Below are 24,524 nucleotides of genomic sequence, written 5' to 3'. Positions count from 1 at the left end.
ATTAAAGCGCCTCTTTCTAGGCGAGAGGGCGTGTGGAGATGCTCACAGATTACACCCGGCCGGTCTTGCTCGTGCATATTGCAGGTTTGCGCTTGGGAAAGAGCGGACAGGGTGCAAATCTTGCAGGGGCCGGGAAAGGCGGCTTTGGTCGAGACGGGCGTGGGATGGCAATCAACTGCCAGCCAGCGAGCCCTATACTGGGGGAGAAGGGACGGGGGTGGCTTTTTGTTAGCGAAGGAGCCGGGCTAGCAGCCCGCTTGAGCCCGCCCAGGCAGCAGCGGCTGGAGACCCGGGATCCCAGTGCGGTTCTTAAGAGCGGAGGAGCGCCAGGGGCGCCCGGGTGCTTCTCTGCCCGCCCTTGCACGGTCTCCGGCTCGAGGTCCGGGCAGCAGCTCCCGAGATGGGCATTCCGCGAGGGAGGAGGAGGAGGAGGAGGGAGGGGGGGTCTCCGTGCCTGGGCGCATAGCGGAGGGGCCAGCGCAGTCCCAGAAAATAGCAGCAGCGACTTGCTGGGGCTCCGCTCGAACTTTGCTGCCTCCAGTGGAAAAAGTGACTTCGATCCAGGGCCATTTATAGGCGACGGAAAAGCTTCCTTTTCCGTGAGCGGCGGCCAAGCGAGCGAGCAGGCAGGCAGCCTTTCAGCTTCCCCGCGGCCCCCTGCGAGCCCTCGTCTCTCCTCTCTCGCGGGTGGGGAGGACGCGAGGGCGGCCGTCGAGCAAAACTTGCATTTCGCTAATCTTTTTAAGATTGTAGCGCAAGGAACCCGGCGGATCACAGAGAAGATAACGGGGAGACCTTATTAGAAAGACTCGTTATCAAATGAAATAGTTCTCTGCCCAATAGGTTTTTTTTTTTTTTCCCCTTAGCGATGCACTGCCATTAAGTAAGGTGAGGGCATTTGATACGATTGGTAATAATGTCTTTCCTGCGGTATAGAAATCTAGCTGTCAGGACCATGCATTATAAACTTTAAGTTTTACATTTTAGTAGGATGCTAAAACAAGGTGGATTTGTGAGTGGTCTTTTCTCTAAGCTGAAGGAGACAGGATGGAAGGTAAGCGTGTCGCTTGAAATATATAGAATAGTTAATGGTGTTCTCTGTTTTATCAATAAAAAGCTGAAGGTGAGAGCAAACAAGGAAAATTAATAAAGCAAATTGCATAGTTTCTTCCCAAAGAAAAAAGAAAACACCAGCTTAGAGTACACAGGCAAGGAACAAGACTTTGAGGTCATGTCCCCACTTGCACCTACCTAAACATGGCACAAACATGTCCTGGCAAAGCCTGTTTTCTGATTTGACCCAGTGAGTTTGCCTTTTATCTTGTCGGCAGCCAATGGTCTAAATTGTCCTTAGCTGGACTGGTGTTAAAATAATATTTTCTCCTTTGTTCCAACAGCGTACAAGGGCAGTCTCAAGGTGTGTAAGATCTGTTAGGCTTTGTCACCTTGGAAGAAAGTCAGGTGACTGGCAGTAACTGTAAATAGAAGCAGGATAGTGATCAGAAGTGGGAACAGCAAATTTCATGCCAGTACATTTTTCTGCCAGCTGAAGAATAGGTGGATAGCAGTGTAATTTAGCAGAGGAAAAGGCCTTTAGACTCCATTTGGAAGAAGATTTTTTTTTTCAATCCTCCATCCCAAATATAAGCTAAGAATTGTCCCTTAATTCTTACTTAGCAACAGAAAATCAATGTGCTCCAATATTTGTTCAAATTGTAGTAATTTTTGTTCTAAGTACTGCGTTCTACCGAGCATCTAATACTATTTCAGATTTGCCAAAAGGCGAATGAAGGGTTAGTCGAGAATTGTAGCAGGCAAATATTATGGGGTGGGTGACACGTACCCATTAAGCCTCCATTCTTTTGTCAGCTTCCAAAACAAAGTCACAAAAATGGCTTAGTTTGATAAATGAAACTGAAAGGTTTTCAGTATACATCTTCTGTGCTTTTAAAAGAAATAAATATACTTTTTTTTACTTTTAAGTATCTTTGCGAACTTTTGAACTATTTCTGGTTTCTTCTTGAATTAATGGTAATGACTTATAGACAAATGTGAGTTCTCTCCATTGAAATATGTTACCACATGACATTGGACAACAGGAAAATACTGTTGGAAGGTATATGTATTCATTGCTTGCTGAAATGTGGAACTAGCCCAACCAACCCCAATTTTTAGTGATTATGTGTAATCCTGTTATTGGGGGCAATTTTATTATACCTATATTGTGTATTGAGCAGGCGAACTTTAATTTGTAATAAAGTGTAAAGAAACAAAGAGATAACCTTGGAGAATGTATACGGAGACTGTTAACAAAATATGAATTAAGCCTGGGAAGGGAAGAAGGCATTAAAAAAAATTAAAATGATTTTACTTTAACTCTCTTTGATATAAAATGGAGCAAATGAGAAAGTCTATATCAATAGAATTCCTGTATTTCTTGTGGTGTTTGTTTCCTGAACTGGCCTTCCTGAAAGGGCTGACAGCAATCTCTCTACATATCTTTGCCAAAGTCATCTCTGTGATTCCCTACATAAGGTTACCTCCAAAACAAAATCTTTCACTTTTCAATTGTTAGTTCTTATTTTACATACAAGTTTGAAATACTCTTTGCCAATTCTTCTCCATTTCCTCTATCCCTTTTGATCTACTTTCTAAAACTTTGATTTCCCTGCAGAAATTCATCACTCTTCTTGAAAGCCTTGTCCTTTCTAACAACAACTCCTCCTCCTCCTCCTCCTCCTCCTCCTCCCATAATCTCCTTTGGTTATTCCTTTTTAAAATCAATTCCTAAAAAGCCATCCTCTTTCTAATCACTTCCAAGGCAAATGGCAGTTTCTAAGGGTGATTTTCATTTGTGCGTTTTAAGACCTTTAACAATTGAATCAAAAGAACAGAATTACAGTAATTCTATCATCAACAATCCATTTCTACATGTTTATAAACTTTTTAGTGTGACCATTCTGAGTTAATTTGGGTTTGGAATACTGGGCTTTTCAGACTTTTAAAATTACAGAATGTTACAGCACTATGTCCTCTCACATTTACAACTATAACTTTGTATAATTATTAAGATATCTAATTAGGTCTAATGGATGTTGTAAGATGTGTGGTGATGCACATATAATCCAGTGGGTTCAAATGAAAAGACATAGGTGAAGAGACATTTAGTAGGATTATCATAAGGTATTCTTCATTTAATCAGGAAAAAGTGTTTGGGAGATAGTAACACTTAGAAGAAATAAGTGCAAAGGTCTCTCATTTTTCCAGCTGCTATTTTTACATTTATGTAACTATGTTTTGAAGGGTGGTATACAAAACTTTATTTAGAACTTATTGATGGCTTACCATAAGGGATGTGGAACATTTGGTTGTGAATTTTTTCAAAAGAAGCTCATTTTAAAAAAAAAATAGTTCAATCATAAGGATCGACTGGAATGTAAAACAGGACTCCTCATTCCTTATTTTATGTCCCAAGACACAAAAGTAAGATGAATATCCTCCCTCCCATCCCCCATCAACCCCTACACAAAAACAAAACAACAGAAATTTTGGCTTAATTTTGGCTTATGTCAAGGACTACCTGTACTAGACAAAAAATAGTGAACTAACTTTTTGACAAAATCAAGTGAATTATTTAGAGGTTTCTATAGCAAGCAATGTCAATAATAAAGAAGCATACTTGTTGCAGTTTTGTCTGCCTTTATTAACTCAACAATCATGAACTGAACACAGGAATGGTTTCAATCAAATATCACAAATGAGCAATATATAAAACTGTTCTCTGATGTTTATTTGAGGCATTTTACAATTACGCATGCACTTTTTATATTTGGCAATGTGCCTTCAAAGCCCAACAAATGAATAAAGTGACACTGTCTTTTTATTTTGGGAAACCTGAAATTTCAGGTTTTTTTAAAAGAAAAGTTTTATATGTCTGAATTGAGGCCCTGCAACACACACGTTTGCACAAACACACACACAGATGTACAAAATTCAATATGCCACGTGGTAGGAGAGTTGCAGATTGTATCTATTTTATTTCCATCACTTTGGATAAACAGAGAAAAATGTGGTTCATCAGGAAACAGTAATCATAAGGACTTTTAAAGCAGGGCTCTTCAAACTTGGCCCTTTTATGACTTGTGGACTTCAACTCCCAGAATTCCTCAGCCAGTGTGCCTGGCTGAGGAATTCTGGGAGTTGAAGTCCACAAGTCATAAAAGGGCCAAGTTTGAAGAGCCCTGCTTTAAAGTTAGTCAAATATTTTTTTGTGTAGTACAGGTAGTCCTTGACTTAAGCCAAAATTAAGCCAAAATTTCTGTTGCTCAGTGAGTTTTGCTCCATTTTACAACCTTTCTTGCCACAGTTATTAAGTGAACCATTGCAGTCATTAAGTAAGTAACACGATTGTTAAGTGTACCTGGCTTTCCCATTGACTTTGCTTGTCAGAAGGTCACAAAAGGGGATCACAAGATGTCGGGACACAGAAGCCATCATGAACACGAGTCAGTTGCCAAATAACTGAATTTTGATCACGTGACCAGGGGGATGCTGCAACAGTTGTTACGTGTGAAAAATGGTCATAATTCACTTTTTTCAGCCCAAATGGTCACTAAACAAGCTCAGAGCACACCAAGGACCCCTTATTTCAACCCTGAACCATAAATCTTCCCCTTTATTGATGTTTCTATGTTTCTGTTCTTTAACACACAGACTAGTGAGCCCCCCTCCCCAAAAAGTATACAGTATGGCTAATCTAAACTAGGTATGTTTATATACATAATAGAAAGTAATGCTATTATTTTTATTTTTACACTTTATTATAATAGAAAATGATTATTGTTAGTCCCACTGACCCCAAAGAAGTTTCCATCTGTGTAATTCATTATGGATCGTTATTTAATTTTTTGGACAGTGTAACAGAAGGTGAGATATATCAAACACCTAATTGATTCTGGGGACTGGGACCATTCCGTTTCCAGTTAGACATTCCAAGTATGAGGTCATTTATTCGAAAATTCTCCAGGGTTGAAATTATATTTTTATCCCATATAATCTATAAACCGACTAAAGCAAAGCAGGAATGAGACATTACAAAGGTGACAGCAATAAATTGTCTATATTACATCACTTTGCTATGTATAGCATAATATAATTGTTGCTGCATTCAACTTATTATCTCATTGTTTTAATCTGCACAACAGTCTACATTTTCCTTTCACATCTTGGTTGCCAGTGCTTTGTGCCTTTTTACTCAATCTTCACGGCATAGTTAAAATTGCTTCTTTGTGCTGTTTGCTCTCTAGCAATGACAACACTGCTAAGGAAGTGAGATGAAGCAACTACCTGGCTTGTTCTTAGATCGTGATTTGCTGTTAGATGGTTCCTTTGTGCATAGTAAATGCGGCAAACTTTTGGAAACTTTTTTATGCAATTTTAATCCTCCACAGCTTTTAACCAGAGTTTGGACACAATCTTAGCCATAGTAAATCAAAATCAGTCCCACTGATTTTCTGAAATATGTTAAGGTTCAGATTAATGAAAATTCAGATTAATGAAAATAATAAGGTTAATATTTCATTCAGATAAAAGCAGAATAAAAATATCTCTGGATTCTACTTTTGCCTTTATAGTCTTTATCATTCTTATTTGCCTCCAGCATCTTCCTATATCACTGCTGCCCAATGCAGATGCTTACTTGCTGCTAAAAGTCAACACAAGTTCACAGCACATAATCATAATCAATCGGAATAGTATTTTTTTCTAATAATGATATGTGCGTTAATGTTACAATTAAAAGATGTAATAGAAAATCATTGTTTCATATTTGTATGTCTGTGGAGATTCTCAATCATCTAGATTGTGGTTGTTTCAAAGGTGCTTTTTCAAAAAGCAACTGGAATTTCTTTGGTTTCGCTTGGACACATTTTGCTTCTCATCCAAGAAGCTTCTTCAGTGTTGGGTGGTTCTACGCTTGGATGAGAAGCGAAACATCTTCATACAAAAACAAAAAAAGTTCAGTTGCCTTTTGAAAAAGCAACTTTGGGACATTGTTTGATATAAAATATGACAGGATAGAATCAGACTTATGAATACCTTCTTCTTCTCCTTAACATAGTTTCTAAAGATATTTCTAGACTTACAATAAAATAAATTTTGACGTTCATATTATATAGCTTCAACTAGAAACCATGATGATATTACAGGTCTTTGCATCAACATTATAATATTTACTTAATTTGTTTTATTGACATGTCATTTGTAACTCTCTATGACATGCTATTATTTCTTTCCTCTTCTCATCCTATATTTCCCCTGCTTTCAGTTTTATTTTTGCCTTCATTGGAAGCAAAACATAAGCATTAGCTCACTTTTTTTACCCTATTTTTCGTAGTGTTACCCTCTATAACATTGCATTTTATTTTTAATGCTAAGATCACCAGTTTACAGGAACTCAGATAGGAAATTTGTTGGCTGTAGGGGAATTGTATATTTTTCATACAGGTTCTACAATATTATAGTTAGATTCTGCTTTTACATTAATCCACAGAACATAAGAGCTGTTTAATCCACTTCTTGTCTGCATCCCCTTAAGTCTGTAAGAAAAAGCACATGTTTCATGTCAAGAAGGCCCTAAAGATTTAACTCAAGCATATCAGACAGTTTCAGACATCTGATTCTTTGCTTGTTATACTTTAGCCTAGCACCATGAAAAAAATCATCTTCAAATTTATCCTGAACAAAATAAAGTATATGAGATTTCTGTTTGTACTGCTTCTGGTGAGGGGTGGGGATATTTATGTCTTAATAATTATTTCCTGTACTCTGTTTTGCAAATTTTGGCACCAGTACCCCTGTACTCTGTTTTCCAGATTTTGGCACCAGCACCCCTTCAACTGAGTTTTGCAGGGCAGCCAAAGAAATTGTTCTTTTTGAATCGCTGTGTTCTGAATACTTCTGCATTAGTTGCAGCTTCTTTTCATCAATGGGAACTTCAATAAGATATAGCAAACATTTTTTTTTTCTAGCAGCAAAAGATCCACCCATATATTTCATCTCCAGTTATCTTCATTGTTGAATAGGATTATCCTTTTAGAGTTGTATGTATCTCTGTAATAGGAGAAAGGTTTCTTTTTATTACTTCTTTCCTTATATCTATCACATTTTCTCTAAGCTTTATTTGGTTTCAAAAAAATGGAAATATCTTTTGGAAAGAAGCTTTTAATAGTCTAAACAACTCTTGCATATTAAAAATAGAAACAGATTGCTTTTCACTACAGACGGTGGTAGGTGTTGCATCTGCATGTAAATCACTTGCTCAAATGAGTTGGAAGAACTTCCTGGTCAAGGATATCCTTCACTATAGAAAGTTAATTATGGCAGTAAAGACTCAAGAGTGTTACTACTTGTATGCAAGAGCTTAGCAGAATTCAGGGGTTGCCACCTAAATATAATTTAGACTGTTAACTATCATAGCTAGGTAGCTAGACAGATACATATATCAAAGGCCAACTATTTTAGATATAGAATTACAAAGAAGTATTGAGCTCAATAATTTGGACGTGTAATATTTTATCCCAATATAAATTCATATTTTTTGCATTTAGGTATATAAAGAAATCATCAAAAGTAATAGGATCACAAAAAAATTCAACCCAAGGATTAAAGTTTGGATAATGAGATGGAGATGCATACAATTTTAACAGATAAAAAATAAAGTGCGATAGGAATGTTAAGCCAACATATCTGGACTACAAAAATTCAGATGACCAACTAACGTCAGCAAAGATTGGAATTTTCTATGTGATTTTATGGCTATCTACAGGTCCTCCAGATAACTGCCACCTACATACAGTATGGGATGCTTAAGCTCGGGGAATTTTATGGTTTTGGTTTATGAAGGAAACTGGTAAACCAAACCCACAACTACTCTAGTTGAGCAATCATAGCAAGGCATAAATTATTTCTCCTTAAATAGTTCCTTAACTGGATAGAAGGCAATTTAACTTAGCAGAAACAAGCCTAGTCACATAAATTAACAAAATCCATTTCTTTTCTCAAAAGAAATTCTAACTGAAGGGAAAGTTTGAACTTGTTTGTGTTCCTTGCGCATGCAGCATCTGAGTGGTATTTTCATGGGTATTTCTCCCAAGACAAAACTAACAGCTGTCTATGGATGATAACTAATACAAGTTCATATTCATTCTAAATCACATTTTGTATTTTAAAAATGTTAAATAAAAAAATATAAAAAATGGAATCAACAGACTTGCTGCAATTTTAAAAACATATTTTAAAATGGATTTGGCTTAGAAATTCAAACTATGTTCTTCAGCTTTATTTATGTAGCTACTCTAAGACTAAAATAGTTGTATGGTTGCTACTAGTTTTAGCTTTCCATTTGATGGAAAAATCAGAAAGAGAAATAAAGAAGGAATGTCGTAATATCCATTTAAAATTCAGTGGTGTTGTTCTTTTGCTACCTTATTGAATCCAGCTCTTTATCCATTTCCCAGTCCTTTGAATCTTTCCATGCTTTCTTCCTTGCATCTTTCTACAGCAAGGTTAGGCAAGATTCAGCCTTACAAAATGTACTTTCCTTTTTTATTTGAACACTGTGAGACACCAAGTAAATCTATGCAAAAGATATTACACATAAGAAATCCTGAGCCCTAGAATTTCTTTTGAACAAGCAGAACAAGGACAGAGAAAAATGCATGGTATCCATATACAGATAGTCCTTTTTAACTACCACAGTTGGGACTAGCAACTCAGTTGTTATACTAAGTGTCATTAAGTCACTAAGTGAACCCACAGCTCTGTTTATTATCAGCTTTCCTTTTCTTCACAGACCTGCAAAGGTCATAAATACAAGGATTGGTTATAGAATTACTTTTTCACCATCATCCTAACAGCAAATGGTTGTTAAAGTCCACCTCTAAAAATCAACCTCCGGTTATACCGTCACCATTTCGGTAATAAAAAATGGAGAAAGAAATTCTCCCAAGGTTAAACAATTGTTGTATATAAACAACAAACCCCTTACTGATCTATTAAGAAATCTAGTAGTGCCTAGCTAATAACATGTGGGAAGTATAGCAGCAAAATTATAGCATGCTATCATACTGGATTGATAAAAATTGATATTATTCAGAAGCATATTGCCTTTTGATACTGAAGCTAACATATAGCTACAAAGTCTTAAGACACTCTGATACATGTATTCAGGACTTTTTTTGTCATAGAATGCCCAGAACAGAGTTCCGGCACCTTTTTTGGATGGAACCTTGTAGGATAGGTAAGGCGGGTTGTATAATGTGTATGAGTTCCGGCACCTTTTTTTTTTTTTTTTTTTTTTTTTTACAAAAGAAGCACTGCATATATTTCCCAATTTGATTGAAATTGGTGACCAATATTGCATCTTTTAGTAAATCTCATAGTATTACTATATTGTATACTATGTAAAATTCTTCCTTTTAGTTGTTCTGAATCACTTATTGTTCATTTCATTGATCGGGATAAACACTTTTCTAGATAGTTTTGCTACATCATGCAGAATGTTCTAATCCTCTTACAAACCTTTTTTTTATAAGCTACCTGTCAGCTGTTTGACTAGCAAACCCCAAAAAAGGAATCTTCAAGGCTTTGGAGTGCCATAAAAGAAAAAAACTTTATTGAATACATATCTCAGAACTGAAGAAGCAAAACCAGCTCTGGTTTACCAGCAAAAAAAAAAAAAGCTTAGTTAAACAATAGCTTCCTTTGCTCGCATCCACCAGGTGCTCACATTGTCCAATTGCAGACCTTCAGTTTGTTATGAGAATGGTCCACTTCTCCATCAAGCACCCATGTTAGTGACCTTGGCATTACTGCAAGCGCTCATGGTCCATTTCCTTCCTGCTCTTCCTCCCCCTCCCCCCTTTTCTATGGCAAGTTGATTAGTGATAGAAACTAGCAGGCCTCATAGTGATTCAATGTTGACACTATCCCCGCTTCCCTTCCCACAGATACTGGTCTTGTAATTTCATTCAGAACTCTTCCAAAATGCGGGGACCACAATTTAAACTGTATTCCAAGAATAGACAAATACTAAAAAAGTGTAATACTGAGCCATGGTGATGCAGTAGTTAGAATGCTGTATTGCAGTCTAACTCCACTGACTGCCAGCAGTTTGATCTTGACAGCTCGAGGTTGACTCAGCCTTCCATCCTTCTGAGGTTGGTATGTGAGTTAGGATTTTAATCTCTTGCCTCATTGCACACCAACTTATATTGGGTAGCATTTTGCATTTTAATTTACTTAGTTATTTATAATTTTAATATTTGGACACATTCCAAAACAAGTCCTATCATTTCATTAAAACAAGAAAACCACAACCCAGCTCAGCATATGGCAACAATCTTTACAAATCTAAGACTCTTATGTATATAGAAATATAGAGATGACCTTGGAAGCCATTAAGCAGGTAAAACAATAATTCAGTCCTGGGAAAGTGGAAAGCCCTAGGAAAGAAGTTCAAAATAAGTCCATCCTGATTCTTTTTGCTTTAAAGGGAAACAGAGAGAAACTCTGACAGGTTTTCAAGATTCAGTCATTGTTCCCTATAACAATAAAGTAGCATTACTAGAATCCTTGTGAAGTGGTCTCCCTCAAAGCTGTCTCTATGGAAGAGCACTTTTTAACTTCAGAATAGAGCTGGAAGGGACCTTGGAGGTTTTCTAGTAGTCCAACCCCCCATTTTCTTAAGTGCTAGGAGGGATAGGTACCATTCAAACCTTAAGGAAGGTTTCTATAAAGGATGGGACAATTAGAAAAAATACAGCATAACACTAGCTCCTAGCATCTACCTATGGTAGAGATCCTAGTTATTTCCTACCTGAGAAGTTAAGGGCTAAACAATATGTTTTTGCAGATATATGGGGAATTTAAACCTTATTTAAGAAGCCATGTGCACAGGCTGGTAATATCAGAAGAAAAACATGCTGCAAGCACTTTTTAAATTTTTAGAGTTTTAAATAAATAAAACTCTAAAAGGAGAAAGAAGCTCAGTGAGGACTGAGCTTAAACAATGATAATAGAAAGTTTGTTGTGTAGTGAGAAAGGCATAGAAAACCAGGATAGAGAAGGAAGGAAGTTGAATCACAGAAAAAAAGTATGAGTGCTTTTCTGAATAGGGTTACTCTACTTGCCTTGGACATGGATTGCATATGCTATAAAAATGTGGTTTTTTTTTTCTGGCTTTCCTAAGTGACTCTTGGCCATGTTGCTTGAAAAAGGCTGCCATGCTTTGTAACATTTGTATGTCTTTTTAAACTTTCCACCTATTATTTTTGGTTGCATCTTTATTTGAAGATGGCAGGTATAGAGGACAGAACTGTCTATTTAGTCCTAGAAGTAAGGAAACCAGGCAAGTAGATAGCTTCTGTTTCTCCTTCATTTTCCATTGTTTTCTCATAAGATTTTACTTGGATAGGAAAATATTAGAAAATACAATTAAAGAATCCATGTCATATACACCAAATTATATTTCCATCATGTTCACTAAGTCTGTAAATTATAATGCATCAAGGTGAGACACGTTTGTTTGGAAAGATATCTTGCTAATTTCAAAGGAAGTGTTCAGGTGCCATTGAGCTTTCTGGGAAAAAGTACATGACCTTCAGTCTATAACAATGCTAAGGAAGAATGATAATTTTCAGCCTCTACCAATGACAAAAAGATCTCCAAAAGTAATGACGTGTTATTTCTGACAGGTCTGGCTCAAGATATTTTGCTACCTGATCAAAAGAAACAAATTCCCCTCCCCCCCATACACAAAGTGAAGGTCCACCATGGCTAACGCAAAAAAAAAAAAAAAAAGCACTTGAAGGAGGACATCTCACAAGCATTTCTGGCCATCCTTTCAATACAAATCAAATAGATCACCATGATGCCTTTTGAAGACCCATAACCCTTTTGCTAATAACAGAAGCAATGTGGTCCCTGAAAATATGTATTTAGTTATTCCTTATCTTTAAAGGCACCATTTACGTCCAACAGAATAACTCTCCTCCCTCCCATATCACTTTGAGAAAGTGGTGCAGCATCAATGATTCATCTCTGAGGGGAGAAATTGTTGCCAATAGGAATGATGTAGCTTGATCAAGATATGCAAAGTTCACACCTAAATATTTCTTCTTTTATACTGAAAATAATTTTTATAGCTAGAACACTAAGCACTAGCTTCTGGTTTCTCTTTCAGCGTAGAGTAGAACCCACCATTTTACTTTATGTGGAATATTATCAAAACCCTATAATGAAAGTTTACTAGCCATTAATCATGATTTTTCTCCCTAACATTTAATTTCTAAATGAAATTAAATGAATGGCAAAGAGCACAATATCACTTCCTGTCTTGAGTTTTAATGCATCTGTGTGACACATTTTAATTCAATATTTATATGTACATATTACTCGTTGTTCCAGGTACCTTTCTGTTCTTGAAGACATCACAAAAGTACATAAACACTGATTATAGTAAGATGATTATAGTGAGATTATGACAGTCAGGTTGGTCAAGTGGATGAGGCACACCAGAGGCTAGAAAGAAGGAGACCCTCACAGGGTGGCTGTTGTGGGAAAAACAGGAAGAAAGTGTGGTGTGTTGGGTATGTTCATCACCTCTAGTTATTTGTAAAAATAATAAAAGTGGGAAATAAAAGAGAGAGAGAGAGAGAGAGAGTTGTTTTCTGAGGTTTTCGTGGGTGTTTGTATGTAGGTCTTTGGTTGTTCGGGTTTTCTCCCACGTAAAATTGGAAGTGTCTTGGCGATGTTTCGACGAAGTCCCATTCGTCATCTTCAGGCTGGTGTTTTCAGCTTCGTGCTTCGAGCAGCTCGAAGCACGAAGCTGAAAACACCAGCCTGAAGATGACGAATGGGACTTCATCAAAACGTCGCCAAGACACTTCCAATTTTATGCGGAAGAAAACCCGAACAACCAAAGACCTACATAGATAGATAGATAGATAGATAGATAGATAGATAGATAGATAGATAGATAGATAGATAGATAGATAGACAGACAGATAGACTCCACAGACTTAGAAGATTTTTCACCTAACAGAATTAAAATGTGAAAAAGGGGAATAAGAAAAAGAGTGATGAATGATTGAGCGTGCTTTGTGAGAATAAAAAAAAATGAGTTCGAGGAAAGTGAACAATGGGAAAGGCAATTAAACCATATTTTAGAAAAGGTAAGTGACTAGAATCCTGAACAGGATTTCTCCATATAGTCAAATCATTTTAATGCAGGCTCACTTATATGTGTGGATAATGAATTTGTGGACATATGGAAGGTAATGTACTTTTTCTTGGAACTATTGAAATTTGGCATGAAGACAATATATAACATATGTATTTCTTAACATCTCTATATTTTGCTTTGGTTTGCGCTCTCCTGTTAGAAGTATGCATTACGTATTATTTAATATATGTATTCTTTCTTACATCTATTTTTCATGTTTTGTCCATGATATTCTGAAGTATGTAATCTTTATCTTAACTCTACCCTTCGTAGCCACTTACATATCAGTTATTTTGAAGTCAGTTCAGAGTCAAAGTGTCATAATCCAATATTTTTGTAAACCCAGTAGAGCATCTGCAGAGAAATGGCACAATGTTATCCACTGTACGCAGTCAAGCCTAAATTAAGACAATGGCATCCAAAGATAAAAGGCTTTTAGATAACAGAACTGACAGGCACATCTGCTTAAGATTTGCAAAGCCACTGCTTGTCAGAACAAGCAAGGCTAGAGGAACTGAGAAATTTTATATCGTCTCTACAGCTAGTATGTCTTTATATAGGCACCCCACTGTATTTCAACTTTTTATTATAGTCAGGCACTGGTATAACATGGATCTTATTCTCCACTGCAATAAAACAATGTAAATCCCTTGCACGCAGGGATTTCTGTCAGTTCTCATGTGTAACCACAATGGATTTGTATGTGCTTGAAAATCGAATAAAGACTTCACTTCTTGTGGTGAAAAATTTGCTAATTAAAGTTTTAAACAATGCTACACATTGGTGTAGCCAACATATATTTAAAGTCATTATATTTCCTTTTATTTATTTATTTCCTATTTTAATTATTTGAATATTTGCCCCATTTTTTTATATTTTGATAATCTTGTTTGGTACATCCATTGTAAAGTATTTGCCTCATATCATTTCCACAGACTCTTCAATATTACTTGATTTTACTTTCTACATTCTATTTAATGACATACATGCTTTTTAAGAGTTTGCAAGGCTCATGAGTTATTTTCAGTTAAAATATACAGGCTGCACAGCTGTCTAATTTCTTTTTGAGATTGTGCTTAGATATATTTATATTATCATTACTATAAGTATCATTCTTAAGCTTTTTCAATTTTTGTTCATTTTCTCTTATTCAACTAATTAAGGTGTTCAATTTTTGGAGGGTATGTGTGTGTGTTAAAAAGTAATAAAGCTTACCTACTAATTCTGAGAAACAGTAAGCATTTGTCTCAGTAAATCCATTCTTCCATTGGGTGTCATCTGGCTTTGTCCATTATTTGGTCCTTCTGATGATTAGCTCATTGTGCATGAACTTCTTTCTGAACACAGGAAACTGTAATGAAGAAATTAATATAAATGGATTTGAGAGATTTATAATTACTGTATGTTTCAGATTTCAGTTATCTTCTTCTGCAAGCCCATATTCACATACCTCTTAAGTGATTTTTTTTTTTGTTAACATTGCCAGCCATTAGCAATAGTCTGTTCTTATCTTCATTGTTAGATGCTAACTACAGTAGTAATATCTATAAAGCTATTCAGGATTTCCCCAAATAAGCATCTGCATTGGAATCAGCACTATCAACTTACAGTTAGGGACTAAGGGGTTGAAAGTATACTGCAGTAAATCTGAAGAATTTTCAGTGGCGCTGCAAAAAAATGCTGATTTCTGTTATGCATTCTTTAACCATGAAGAAAATACACTGCTTGGGGAATGCTTGATAACTGTATAAAAATGTACTTATCTTCTGTAAGATAATCTCTACTCTAACTTAAATATGCATTACAGGTGGCATGCGAGGGTTTTCCCTCCCTTTTTATACCATTCCTTTTCAGAATGAATTTAATTCTAGTGATTCGTTTAACATCTTCAGGAAATATATAATTCCTACTAAAGTCTGGTTACTGTGTAAAGTACATCAGCATGCTTTTAATAAAGGTTCTACTGTGCTTTAAATTGTGGCCAATGATTTGGACTCTAGACTGAATCAGACTTCCAGTTTTATAATGTTCCCATAAAGCAATGTTCTGCGTGAGCTGGACACAGATCTTATTCAAATTCTTGTTCACTATGGCAATACTTCTCTATTTCAGCAGTCTTATTCCACTTTGTCAGAATTTTATCTTATACTGTGTTCCATTGGCATTCTTCTCTAAACCCTTTGTTCACATTGCTTTGAAGTTCCTCACTGAAACAATCCCTGCTCAATCCTTTGGTTGGATATCTGAATTTCTAATGAAACAGTGTACAAATTGCAAATAGAGCCTGTATTTTTTAAACTGACCAATATAGTTGATGTCTTAAAAGTATAATTCTCAGTGAATATTCTAAAACCAGGCCCTGACTTAATGAAAGGAAATGTGGATACATTTCAAGGAAATAAACAGAGCAATGAGGACTGACCTTTGAGAAACTATGTTCATCAAGGCCACTTAAATATTAAAGGTGTTTGTTTAAACTGGTTTTCTTGCATTCTTGTCTACTGCAATGCACATTTTGCCTCTGACATTAATATATTTTTTTAGAAAACATCAATTTTAGTCCAAAGGCACATGAGCATTTCTGCTTATACCTGTATGACATACATATATTCTATCCCCACATATTTACCATTCATATGCAGCTGTCTATATTCTATTCTCCAGCATGATTGGATGGAGAACCAACGGATGGGTTGTCTTAATCTATCTGCTCCAATTAGACTAAGTCTGAAATTTAGTACCGCCCCCTCTGTGCCAACTGCACCCCAGTTTTAGACTTAGTCTCTTTGCTCTAAGACGCGTTTTTTCTTCGCTCCTGGAGCAGAAGAATGTGTATTCCTATTTTATTTCATCCCAACCTGTAGCCTAGCAGGCTGACAGGCTGACAAAACCTCCCTTTGGGGGGGGGGGAACTTTCCCTTTCTCCCTTTAAGAGCCTTTCAGCTTCACAATCAGCTTGAAAATTGGATTCCCAGAAGCAAGAGAAATCTCCTACCAGGGGCCGTTCCTCTGCATCAGAGGCTCCATTCTTCTAACCAGAGCCTGGAGGCCTTAGAAGCAGGGGTAAGCTTGCCAATTGACTGGGGGGCTCTGCAAGGGACGATGAAGCTCATCAGGCCTGGAGGGAGCCTTTTCTAGGTCCCTCGGCCTCAGCAGACTGCCCCAGCAGCAGGAGAAAGTTTTTGGCACCGATCCAATTTTCAGAGCCTGGAGGCCTTACTAGGCCTCGGCCTGCCTCAGCCTCTCTCAGCTCACCTAATTGTAATCCATTCGCTGCGTTAGGAGCCCAAGCGATTCCTCGGAACGAGAGCTCATTGCAGCTTAGGCCATAGGCCTCAAGGCCTTCTTCTAATGGCCTTTTTTGTTTGGAATCCATTCGCTGCGTTAGGAGTCCAAGCGATTCCTCGGAATGAGAGCTCATCGCAGCTTAGGCCACAAGCCTCAAGGCCTTCTTCTTCTAATGGCCTTTTTTTTTTTTGGAATCCATTCGCTGCGTTAGGAGCCCAAGCGATTCCTCGGAACGAGGGCTCATCGCAGCTTAGGCCTCAGGCCTCAAGGCCTTCTTCTAACTGCCATTTTTTTGGCGCGAACTCTGTGGCCGCCATTTTGAATTGACTCACGGCGGCCATTTTGTGTGTGACTGAGGCCCAGACTGCCTGGAGTTTCTCCTGAAGGCAGTGTTCATCACTGGTGACAGAGGCTTCGAGATTACAGCGTTGAACCGGGGAGGGCCTCTTCGCTCCCAAGGGACGCGGTGCCCATTAATTCCCCGCCCACCCCCCTCAAGGGCTGAATCATCTCTGCAGGCTCCCTTGGTGAGTTACAGCGCTGAGGGGGGGGGCGTTTTGCCAAGGTTGAGCCCAGAGCAACTCATCATGGCAGAGAAAATCAGCGAGCCGGCCAAGAGGAAACGCCAAACAGAGGCAAGTGGAAAGAACACCACCAAGCGAGCCCGGCCAAGCAGGGAGCCACAGAGGGAGGAGGAGTCCCAAAGACTGAGAGCGGCCTCCCCAGATCTGACAGGCACGATGGGAAGGTCCATTTTTGAACCCCTTTCCTCACATTGTGCCTCAGCCCCAGGGGCCTGGTCTTCCCCCAGGGGAATTCCCCAATTAGATTTAACCACAAGAGTGGACCCAGGGAGAGGCACAACCAACCAGGACACCCCAGGACCCCAGGCCACGTTCACCCCCACTGCAGCAGGGCTTCACCCCCACTGAGAACCAGGCCTTGAACCCAGACCTCCTTCAGTCCACGATAGCCCAGGCTGTGGCTCAGTTTATGGCCTCCAACACCCCACAGCCACCCCCCCCCAGGCCACGTATCATCCACAATCTCCAGATTTGATGGAGGATCCCTCATCGGATTTGGAATCTACAGGGGCTGAACAATCTGGCCTGATTTTGTTTGAGGACGAGGGCATCACTCCCTCTGACCCCACCCCTCCTGTCGGTCTCTTTGACCATTCATTCTTTAATTCCCTGCTACTCAGGGCCTGCACTACTGCAAACCTCCCCCAAGAACAGGAGACCCCACCTACAACATCCAAGGGTCCCCACGCCATATACACCGAGCCCTCAGTCTCGCAGAACAATATTCCCTGCCCTCCCCTTTTTCTGAATATAGTTCAAGAACAATGGGAGAACTTAGGATCCTTCTTAAGCCCCGGTGCAGTAGAGGGAACATTATTCAATGTTGCCCGTTCTCTGGCCTCCCTATTGGAGATTCCTGAGATTGATGAGCCTTGAACTCATTGTTTCCCAATGCTAACATCCCTGGGGACATAAATGAGGCACTTAGGGCGGAGGATAAAAAGATTGACTCCGCATTGCGTAGTTCCCATCTGGCATCAGCCTGGGCAACAAAGGCGGCAACGTCCATGACCTTCTTTGCCAGGGCTTCAGCCCTTGGGTTACGTGAGCTCCAGGACAGGATCCCTCCAGACCAGCTCAGAGCTCACCAAAATCTGGGTAAGTTAGTGGCTACATCCCAGTACCTAGCCAACGCTTCTCTGCACATGGCTAGATACACTGCCAGACCATCGCTGCAGACATCTCAGCACGAAGGCTCCTTTGGCCCAGGAATTGGCGAGCAGACACCAAGACCAAGTGGCGTCTGGCCTCTAAACCTTACACAGGTGGACATCTCTTTGGTAAGGCACTAGAACCATACTTAACTGAAGGTAAGGACAAACGTAAAACTCTGGTTAACTCATGTCACAGAGCAGTTACAGGAGGCTGCCTTTCGACCAGCTCCATCCTGGGACTGGGCCCAGGCATCCCTCTATTCCTTTCAGAGACAAGAACGACAGCAGGATCGTTCAGCATGCAGAAGCAGACCACAGATCCAGGCCAAGCGGCCCCTTCAAGGCCGAGGGGCCGTTCCTCTAAACGAGGCAAGTGTTCTCACAGTCTCACTTCCCATAGGAAGCCAGCTGGCCCCTTATTCCAGCACTTGGGCAGTCACCACTACAGATGCCGGCTGGCCCCTTATTCCAGCACTTGGACAGCCATCACTACAGATGCATGGGTGTTAGACACTGTCACGCAAGGTTTGAGACTAGAATTTTGTTCTCAACCACCTGACAAATTCCGCTCTTGCCCTATCCCAACGAGCAGGTCCAGGGCTGACTTTATGTCAGAGGCCATAGCTCATTTATTACAAATACGAGCAATTGAACCAGTACACAAGACCAAGAAGGACGAAGGTTTTACTCAAACCTCTTCGTCATCCCTAAGACTTGGGGGGCTGGAGGGCAATCTTAGACTTGAAAGATCTAAACCTTACTTGAGGTATAAGAAGTTTAAGATGCAACCACTTCAATCAATCCTGGCCAGCATCAGGCAAGGTGACTTTCTTACCTCAATAGACCTAACTGAGACATGTTTCCTAACCACCGCAAATTCCTCAGATTCAGCTATGCCCACTACCAGTACAGAACCCTACCATTTGGCCTCTCATCGACACCGAGGGTATTTACAAGGTACTGGCAGTGCTCGCAGCCCACCTTAGACAAATTCCAATCAGAATTCAATGCTATTTAGATGATATACTAATTCAGTCATCATCATTCCGAAACGCTCAGTCAGACCTCGCCCTAGCCATCAAGGTCTTTCAGGAGCACGGGTTTTCTGTTTTTCCAGAAAAGTCATACAACAACCCGGCTCCTCCATTTGGGCGCTGTTATGGGCAAATTTTAGTACTGGCTTCACATCTGCAAATTGGATCTGATTAGTTTTCTTCACATTTTTATTTATGTGAACATCTTGTGTAATCTTTGGCCAGAGAGTTGCTATAAATGCAGCCAAAATATAACATATATCCAGCAAGATGCTTAACTCTTTTTTGCTGAAGCACCAGATGCTCAGGTTTGTAACAGAAACTATTTTAAGTTTTAAAGCAATGAAGTATAGAAATATGAATTCAAATCCCCTTTGGACAAAGAGAACTACATACAGGTTTCTTACAATTTTTGGTTCCAGTCTTCTATATACTCACTCATGAATACCTAAGTACCATTGTTCACAATACAGAAGTTTAAGAAATTATCAATGTTATGATTTCTTTCACATCAAATTTTTGATTATTGCATATAAAACCATGTGAATTGAAGGTAACCAATATTTCTTTATTAATATTTGTAATATGTTAGCTAATTATTTGAACTTATAGAAATTATTTCACTTTTCAGTATATGAAATATTATGCACAGGTGATGCAAATAATTGGCTTCTACCAGTGGAGGTCAGTGAAGATAAGATTATAAATGTACAGATATATGTTTAAAATGGGTGATTTACTCTCATTAGGAATTTATTTCTACATTACTGTCAAAATGAACTCTAAATAAAACTATATATTTATATGTGTTGTTCATTATTGTTTTCACAGGTATATTGGGATACTGAAGAATATTCAAAACAGTCTAAAAACTTAAAAATCTGATGCATTTTTAATAACTGTAGCTCTTGTGATTCAGAAAAAAATCCCACTCTTCTGAATTCTTTGAATTTCACTGCATATGCTCTTATTTCTTTAATAATCCCAAAATTTATCACTTTAGTATATGGATAATCTTTGATGACATCAGGTTCTAAACTAGGAAGGTGACAAGCAGTTACAAGCTAATATAACTGTTATATTAAGTATAAAGAAACTAACATTGTAAGAAAAACTTTTTGAAAAACTAATTTCCATAATTTCTTTTTGAATGTCCAGCTGCCCTCCTGCCCTGTCAGTTATTCACAATATGTTAAACTATGTCAGTGATGGCGAACCTTTTAGAGATTGAGTGCCCAAACTGCAACCCAAAAGCCACTTATGCATTGTTGGGTGCTGGGTGGGTATGGCCCATTGGCTGGGTGGGGCCCGTTGGCTGGGTGTGGCCCATTGGCTGGGTGTGGCCAATTGGGTGAGCATGGCTGTGGTGGTAACGGCAGACTGGGTGAGACTAAAAAGTTCAATCAGTCAATTCCAACTTTGCAAGATCTTTTTTTTTCTGCGAGAAGTTGAAATTGACTGATTGATTGAATCTTTTTTTTTTTTTGCACACGGCAGCGGAGGCCTAAAGTGAAAAGGTTTTATAAAACCCAGCTGAAGGCTAGGACTGGGGCGACAGTATGCGTGCCCACAGAGAGGGCTCTGAGTGCCACCTCTGGCACCCATGCCATAGGTTCGCCACCACTGAACTATGTGTTTAAAAATGAAAAATTAAGAGTGATGTTTCTCTGTCATCATAATAATGGAAATTAGACAGGCCATGACCTATTGGAACATTGTTTCAGAGATATTTCCTTACCTAAACAGAGAAATCAAATGACCATGGATGGGCAAAAAAGCAGTGGGAGAGAGAGTGATTTCCCACTTCCTGTTGGCTTCCCCATTAATCTTCGTCAAGAAGCATCCAAAATGATGATTCTGTGACTGTGGTTGACCATAGCAGTGTGGTGTCACAGCGGCACTGAAGCAGCCACAACTTTGCCAAATTTCAATCCCTTGGAAATTATTGGTCCCAGATTTTGGATGCATTCTTTAAATTAGCCCATTTAAGGTACTTTAATTCAAAAATTGTTCCCCTACAATGTACCATTTTGCCCAAATGAAAGTTACAAATAATCAGACACAAGAGTTTAGTAGTATATTTGGGATTTATATTTAATTTATGAAGCAATTTTGCTTTGCAATAAATGGCATTTTATACCCAACAATTAGTATTTCCAATACTGCTAGATTTCAAGGCACTGAAAATGTATTATATAAGAGGATCTTCTGTAAGAGTTCCCATTTGATAGTTGATAATTTAATACTCAGTATTTGGATTCTGTTACTTATTCTTTTATCTCTCTTTCTCTCTCCTCCTCCATCCCCATTTGCTTTTGGAGTTGGAGTTAGCTGAAGCCCACATTATAATTGCTATAGGTTGCACCATATATGATAATCATATTACAATTGCTATAGGTTGTAACATACATGATGACCATTCAATCCCTTGTTATAATATATAAAAGCTTTTATTAAATGGAGTTTTGCCAGTAAGTTACAAGTCAGTACAACTTTGCCTTGTGGATCTGATGGTTAAAGTTGACATCACTACTAAGACATACATTGTGAGGATGGAGCACCACAGATTAAATATTTTTGCAGGCAAGTAGACAGACCTACCTTTCTCTGGAGGGGGCAATGTTCCTACAGCGTTGTCTTCACTTTGCCAAAATATTCTACATAATATAAATCAGTGTGAAGTGTCTAAATGCTGGACTAAAACTAGAGAACTAGGTTCAAATACTCTTGAACATGAAGTAAGTTTAGGTCAATAATCTTTCAGTTGAACATATTTTAGAGTTCTCAGAATAACAATGGGGAATGAATGAATGGGAGGCTCATTTTATCTCTTTGCAGTCAGTGTGAAATCAGAAGGGTATGCTAGGAAGTTTCTGTGCTCTATCCATTTTTACATGAGGAAGTTCCAGTTTGTCTCCTCTGCTTTTTAATACAACAGTGTTTTTGATTTTCAATGTACACAGTACAATCACTTGAGGAAGTTAGCCAGACGGTGATAAGATGATACACAACTACTTCTGCTTTCCATCTTCTTCCCATAAAGTTGCTGGACCTCTCAAAGCAAATATACAGAGGTAGTTTTGAGATGGATGAGGGCAAACTAGACTGTTCTGATGTGCCATGTTGGAACAGAAATTTACAACCCAGTTCTGGATACTGGTGCTGTGTTTCTGGAGGAAGGCTGCAATTGTGTAGGTTCTGTCTGTGGGTTGTAGGAGGATCCATTGTGAACCTGGATGCTTTGAGAAATAGTTATGGGCTATAAATTACAGCCTTTAAAAATGAGAGATAAAATAAATTGACAGTATTATCCACCTTTTTGTTTTATTTCAAGAAAATTGAATTTATACCGGGACCACCAGCATTCCTCTCTTTGCCCAGCCCCTTTAAAGGACAGCAGCAAGGAAACAACAGATACAGACAGGCAGGCAAGCAAGCAGTCGGAAACTAAAGCAAATACAGTCGAGAAAAAAACTAACGGTCCCCAGAATATGCACGGCGATCTTAAAACGCAACACAAAACAAAACACCGAACCATGCACGTATGTATATTTCAAAAGGCATGCGAGAAAATACACATTACCAAGCCATGATCTCAGTGCGAAGGAGGGAAAAGATCGCAGCTTTTCCCTTCTCCTGCCAAGTTATCATTGAGAAAACAGACAGGCAGAGTGACGTCCTGGGTCAGACTGAGTGCGGCTCGACTCTACCAAGGAAACAGGGAGGCCCGCGAATCCCTCGGATGCCCACCGCCGCCTTTCTTCCCCTCCCCAGCCGCTCCGCCTGATGCGGAGCAGCTGTTTCAAGGGGCCCTATCCTGCAGGGAAGCTTACCCATCCCCAGGCAGCTGCTGGAGGAGGGGGGCTCGGGCTGCCTCGGACCAGCATCTCCCCCCTTCTCCGGCTGAGGTCGCGGAAGCCCAGTGAAAGGAGGCGTGTGTAAAGATTTTGCAATGTCCCTGCATGGTGTTGTAGACTTTCCTAGCAAAAAAACCGGCTTCGGCTTCTTTTCAGTCCCCGGCTACTCACCTGATTAACCCGCCTGCGGTTCTGCCCTGACCAGGTAAACCGAGTCCAGACCTTATATCATCATACACATCTGGAAGCCAACATCGCACCCGGGGCATTTTTATTCCCCCCCCCTTTACAAATTGGAGAAGCTGATAGCGCTGCTAACACTCCTCTTCCTCTCCTCCGCTTCTACTCCCCCCACCCCAGACCTTCTTCCGTGGGACTTGCTTAGGAGTCAGTTCTTTTTCGTGGAAAGCAAAGGGTCAAAGCTGCCAACCAAGCATTATTGATCTCTCTCTCTCTTTCTCTCTCTCTCTCTCTCCCTCTCCTCCGACTGTTCGGCTTCGCTCTTTGCCCATTTCAAGGGATAGCGTAGTTTTGTTTTGTTTCGTGGTTTATGCGTACCCCTGACGATTATTGCTGGTTTTGTTGCGATTTTGCCCTTTGTGATAAAGCATTGATTTATTAAACATAAGGTGGTGGCGGGGAGGTAGCGGTAAAGTGCGGGATGGGGGGGGGAGTTAACAGGATGGGAGCGAAGGACGACTTTAAAGCTATTGCCAGTTTGGTATGCTGGCAATCGTACCTGTGTTTGTTTATTATTGTGTGCTGCTGCCCGGAATGTACCCCGTCCCACTTCTCCTTGAGCTCCTTTCAAGGATTTGAGAAGTTCCGTTCTCTCCAGTTTTGCCAATCGGTTGCAACCTTTACTGTCTCGCCTCCTCTACTGCCAAGGGCAGCGCGGTCCGTCCGAGGACCTTGGTACACGGAACAGTACACGAAAAGCTACGAATAGGGCGAGTAATCCGGGAAGAGATAGTAGCGCCTCTCCTCCTCCCCTCCCCTCCTTTCCTCTCCTTTCTTAAAACACTTTGTAAGAGTGATTTATAAGAGCCAAAGAGGCCTGCCAGTTAATGCCAGGAAATTTATTATCATTTGTTATTTAACAGTCTGTCTATCTTCATATATCTATCCATTCTTCTGCTTATTAATACGATTTTGCTACATAACGCTGCTTGTCTAAGGCTGTTTAGGCTTCTGTACTGTTAACTGAGGAATAAATACCATTCAGTTCAATGAGCTTTCAACTTAATATGAATTGAGCTGTACACTGAACAATAAGCTTTTCTGAAGTGGGGCTTGGTTCAGTTGTGTGTGTGTGTGTGTGTGTG

The 24,524-nt window shown here is 39.4% G+C and overlaps 1 protein-coding gene and 1 long non-coding RNA gene across 4 annotated transcripts in view; one reads left to right on the top strand and one right to left on the bottom strand.

Annotated features, from left to right (window-relative positions):
• The window catches only part of ESRRG (estrogen related receptor gamma), a 495,287-nt gene that overhangs the window by 8,484 nt on the left and 462,279 nt on the right, over positions 1 to 24,524 (top strand). The gene's annotated exons all lie outside the window — the stretch shown is intronic.
• Positions 495 to 23,397, bottom strand: LOC120305114. Of its 2 annotated transcripts, XR_005555925.1 has the most exons (5): positions 22,926 to 23,397; positions 14,498 to 14,633; positions 13,564 to 13,636; positions 4,421 to 4,551; positions 495 to 1,475 (listed from the first exon to the last, which is right to left on the bottom strand). It is a non-coding gene; the product is annotated as an uncharacterized LOC120305114 (long non-coding RNA). The 2 variants fall into 2 exon arrangements; XR_005555932.1 differs by lacking the exons at positions 495 to 1,475; positions 4,421 to 4,551 and adding an exon at positions 4,895 to 6,596.

Source organism: Crotalus tigris, unplaced genomic scaffold (assembly GCF_016545835.1).
Source record: "Crotalus tigris isolate CLP2741 ecotype Arizona unplaced genomic scaffold, ASM1654583v1 scf7180000017546.9332058, whole genome shotgun sequence".
Classification (NCBI taxonomy): Eukaryota; Metazoa; Chordata; class Lepidosauria; order Squamata; family Viperidae; genus Crotalus; species Crotalus tigris.
The sequence above is the reverse complement of the archived record's forward strand: the minus strand, read 5'-3'. Positions and strand labels throughout refer to the sequence as shown.